This window comes from Gossypium arboreum, chromosome 13 (assembly GCF_025698485.1).
Source record: "Gossypium arboreum isolate Shixiya-1 chromosome 13, ASM2569848v2, whole genome shotgun sequence".
NCBI classification, from domain to species: Eukaryota; Viridiplantae; Streptophyta; class Magnoliopsida; order Malvales; family Malvaceae; genus Gossypium; species Gossypium arboreum.
Genome location: NC_069082.1, coordinates 94406801 through 94411886, shown reverse-complemented (window position 1 = coordinate 94411886; position 5086 = coordinate 94406801). Strand labels below are relative to the sequence as shown.

At 33.5% G+C, this 5086-nt stretch overlaps 1 long non-coding RNA gene across 1 annotated transcript; it reads left to right on the top strand.

Moving 5' to 3' along the window:
* The first annotated feature begins 2285 nt into the window (after positions 1 to 2285).
* LOC128286611 (uncharacterized) lies at positions 2286 to 3794 on the top strand. The gene is made up of 3 exons (XR_008277226.1): positions 2286 to 2401; positions 3153 to 3215; positions 3675 to 3794. It is a non-coding gene; the product is annotated as an uncharacterized LOC128286611 (long non-coding RNA).
* Positions 3795 to 5086: the final 1292 nt, after the last annotated feature.

Sequence of the window (5086 nt, the reverse complement as noted above, 5' to 3'; positions counted from 1 at the left end):
TTCAATTAACTCTATTAATTTGATTCGAATAATTCAGAATTCAAACTTTTTAAAATTTTTTGAGTTGATTCGAATTTTGCTCATCCCTAGCCTAGATCGATCTGATAACAATCGAATTGGATCGAGATGTCGAGAGGGTGTCTCACTTGCGATGGCACCACCAGACACGCCTGTGCTGGCGACAACGATGACATTCCGATGACCAACAGGTGGTCCTTCGGCGATTGAGCAATGGAGAAATCACACTCATACTGGAACTCTACCAGATAATTTGATATCAGATTAACTATTCTAAATATAATATTTATTTAGTAGTTTGAAAATTAAATTAAATTAAATAATTATGTTAATATTAAATTAAATTTAATATTTATCTTGTAGATAAGTATTATATTAATTTAATAGATTTAATATTAAATTTAATCTAATATTTTATTTTGATAAGTATTATATTTTATTTTGATACAAAAGAAAGATTAAACCGAAACAAAGTAAAATGAGGTCACTTTACATCAGATAGATCATCATGCAGAGATTGATGGACTTAATCCTGGGTTGCATGAATATAAATTTGCCAAAAGGTCTTGAGAATGCCATTTTTTGCAAACCATTTGCTATCTTGTTGCCTTGTCTAAAAACATGTATTATGCGAATTTTCCTGTAATGGCCTAAATTCAAGGTTATCGGAACAATGGTTTCGTAACCATAGATCTGATTTAAAGAGAAATTTATTTCAATATTTTTGCTTGAAAATTGATATGATAGGAAAATTTTACCGATTTAGTGGTTAGTTAGAAAAAGAAATTATTTAAGAAATTGGGTAAAAACAAGATATCGGGACCTCTATCTTATAAAACCGAGCCGAAAATAATTTTATAAATATTTATGAAATGTTATTAGTGTGGTATTAAAATTTCGTTAGGAAATTTTAATGTTTGGGTAGTCAATTAAATGAAAAGAACTAAATTGTAATAGGTGTAAAAGTTGCTAGAGTGATTAAATAGCTTAAGAGTCTAATGAGAAAGGATTTAAAAGGCAATTAGACCCAAAAGTTATTTGGGCTGGACGTCAAGGGTATGAAATCAGCAGAAAAATTGATAAATTAAGGGTAAAATTGGAATATTGCAAAATTAACTAAATAAAACTAGGACTAAATAGGAAATATCTAGATTTCTCTTCATTTCTCTTCAATTCCAGCAGCTAAAAACGCCATAGGAGGGTTCTCTAAGCTGGTATTTCATAAGTTTTGCACCAAGTGAGTTAACCCTTGCCTTTTTCTTGTAATTTTTGTGTTTCTAAGACTTTTACAACTAGGTCCTACTATTAAATTCATTAGTTTTTGATTTCATGGATGAAATTGAAAGTCACCATGGTTGAGTGCTGTAAGTTTATGATGAAATAGAATGAAATTAAAGCTTTAATTTGTTTATGAGATGATTTTATTTGGTAATTTCAATAGAAATTGATTTTTAGGACCTAATTGTGAAAATGCTTGGAATTAAAGTCTATTGCTGAAATTATGATTCCTAAAGGTTGTAAACTAGTTTAAGGTGATATAATAAAATGTTAATTGAGAAAAATCAGCTCAATTGAGAGGCTAATTGAGTAGGGACGAAATTATCATTAATTAAAAGCTTAGGGGAAAAATGGTAATAAACAGCTTGCACTAAAACAGTTTGGACAGCAGCAGTAGACTAACTTTGAAAAATCACCAAAAATTGTAGGAATCGAATTAGAAGATGAAAAAAATATGGAATTAAAGCTTATTGAGTCTAGTTTCTTATAGAAGAAATATTGTAAGCAATGTATTTGTAAATTTTGATATATAATGAATTTTGTGAGATAAGGTCAGAATGAATTCGGGCTCCCCTGTTCTGACTTTGAAAAATTATAAAAAATTGAATAAAAATAATTAGGGACTTAAATTTATATGTATAGAATTCTGAATGAGTCTATTTTTAATAGAAACAAATGAGAACATCATTTGAATTCTGTATAAAGAGATAATTTATTTTTAGTGAAGAAGGGTCAGAACTGTTAGACAACAGAACAGGGGTAACTTTGAAGAATAAACTGTACTGATTGGCTAAACCAAAAATTCTGAAAATTGTATGGTAAAAATATATATGAGTGTAGTTTCAGGGAAAATTAACAGATCTTAATTTGGAGTTCCTTAGCTCAAGTTATAAATAATTTAGTGACTATAAGTCAAGTAGACAGTTTTGAATGAACTATAAATAATAGTTGAATTATAGAGAATGTTGCATATGAACATGAAATGTATTAAATTGATAATTAAATTTATTTATTTAGATCCAGAAGATTCAAATACGAAGCTAGATCGAGGAAAGGAAAAAGTTCGGGATTAGTAGATTTTTACTGTTTACAAACAAGTATCAAGGTAAGTTCGTGTAACTTGAATTATATTCTTAAATGCTTGAGATTGTATGTTATTAATGTGAATATGATTTGAGTGTTCATTGTATGAAAATTTATGAAACATTGATATATTTGATAAAATGGGAAGAAATCCCGTTTGAATGAAAGGAAAATTTGATGGATCTCTGAAAAGGAATTGACGGTAAAAAAGATCTAGCCCGGACGAGTGATCCTATCCTGATATAGCCCTCCTGAAGAATATGTGTAAAATGGATTTAGCCGGTCGGGTAGTCCGAATTAGGTCTCAATTTAGCTTTGGACTGTAATCCGACAATACTCTATGAGTTTAAATTGCGAGGATTTAGCTGGTGGTAATCCCACCGCAAGGTTGAGGTTCGCGGAGTGTGCTCTCTGAAATGGATATGTGCGCACATGAATATGAATTGACGGACCCGGAAACGTACACTAAAAGTGTATCTCTGAAAATCCATCGAAAATTCCAAGAAATTCAACGGGATAAATATGGAAAAATAACAAGGAAATGGAAATCATTGTATTGATGAGCTCATCAATCATAGTATATATTATTGGTACATGGAAATTATTGTACTAACTTGAATGTTGAGTTTGTGCATGTTAGGGTGATAATGCATTGAATGGATATATGAATGTTTATTATATTGTATTAAAAATATTAGGTAAGTATAATTCTTGTTACATGAGCTTACTAAGCACAAAGTGCTTACCCCGTTTCCTTTTTCCCTGTTTTATAGTGTTAAGAGCTCGGAGGTCGGATTTGGTCGGAGACACATCACACTGTCAACCTCAGGATTTCGGTACATAAAGAAACTTTATTTTGGAAATCAATGGCATGTATAAGCTAACAAAGTAAATGTTAACGTGAAATGAATGTAAAGTTAGCCATTAGTATGGTTAACAAACCTGGTTTTAGATATGTGATGACGTTATCTTATAAATATACATGAATTTATCTTGAAAATATGTTGAATTGATTTGGTTGATAAGGATTGGCCTATATTTAATATTGCAGGGAAGGTTAGATATTTATAAAGGGCTATATTGAATATAAAAAAAATTAATTGTAAACTTTTGTAATGCCTCGTACCTATTAGGCAATGAATACGGGTAGGGGTATTACATTTATTGGTATCAGAGCTACGGTTTAGCCGGTTCTAGGATCGATGTAGCAAATACGGGATTAGCTATACATGCCATTTAAATTATTATTGATAGTGTGATATCTCCTGACCATTTAAAATGTGTTTTTCTTATAGTAATGTCATCCGACCGAGCTCAATCTGAGGAAGCTGGGAGTCATGCTCCGGCTTCAGTACAAAGAGAAGAAACTAGCAGTAGAAGGCCCGAGACAGAGGGTCGAGGGGAGGAGGCAAAAACAGCCTTCTTTCAAATGATGAATGAATGGTTTAATCAATACTTAAGAACTAACCCTGTAGTGCAGCAAGTTCAAGCTCCCCCTCCTGCTCCTCCACGGTTCCCGAGATCCCACAAGTGCAGTCTTGAATCATTAGAAAAGGAAAGCTCCAGAGATAAAATTCGAAAATATGGGTAGAAGAATTTGACAGCGAGTTGATGATGATTCGAACGGCTGAATTCGGTTAGAAAACACTACTCGGGTTCTAGAAGAATTATCTTGTACACCGAAGAATGTCCGAAATGTGCGCACCTTCGCTAAAAGACACATGACTTACCATTGGTGGAATACTAAAGCTTCATTGTTAGAAGAAGAAATTACATGGGAATTCTTTCGCATCGAGTTCGAAAAAAATATATCGCTAGAGGTTCCTTGACCGTAAAAGAAAAGAATTTCTTGAGTGAAACAGGCAATAGATCGATGTCTGAATATGAAAGAGCATTTGTTCGATTGAGTAAATATGCTCGAGAATGGGTACAATCGAAGTGAAATGTGCAAACGATTGAAAAAGGGTTAAATGAAGACATTAAACTCTGATCGAATTCTTGAAATTCGAGAGTTTGCTACATTGGCGAGAGAGCTTATAAAGCGAAGAATTGAGCAAAGGAAAGAAACAAACTGAGAGGAAGCTCGAATTTTTAGTAAAAGACCGATGGGAAAATCCCGTTTATGCTTCAAAGAAATTGAAGAAATATCGGATCGTTCTACTTGACCATTGGGTATTCGGGCAAAGAGCGAGGTTCTCAACGCACTAATCCAAGGCCTTCTACTCCATCAGTGACCAGTTTTGGCAGTGTTGGCACTCCTAAACCGAGATGCCAGTACTGTAATAAAGCTCATTTTGGTGAATGCCGATTTAAGAGTGGGGTTTGTTACCGATGTGGTTCTTTTGACCATTTCCTCAGAGATTGTCCGAAAGGGTTGAAAAGAAGTTGAACATATATCGAGCCGAGTAATCTAGTTTCGAGGCGGACCACCTCGACTATCCAGTAATGTCGGTGGTAGTCGAGGAGCTACAAAAGATACTATAGGTAGGCTCGAGGTACGAGCACTGCTAGGACATATGCCATTCGTGCGAGAAGATGCTTGACACCGATGTTATTCTTGGTACATTTTCTTTACTTGATACCGATATTCTTGCATTGATTGATCCCGGTTCTACGCATTCATATATATGTGTTAAACTTGCAATTATTAAAATTTATCTGTTGAACCTCTTGAATTTGTGGTTAAAGTCTCGAACCCTTGGGCGAT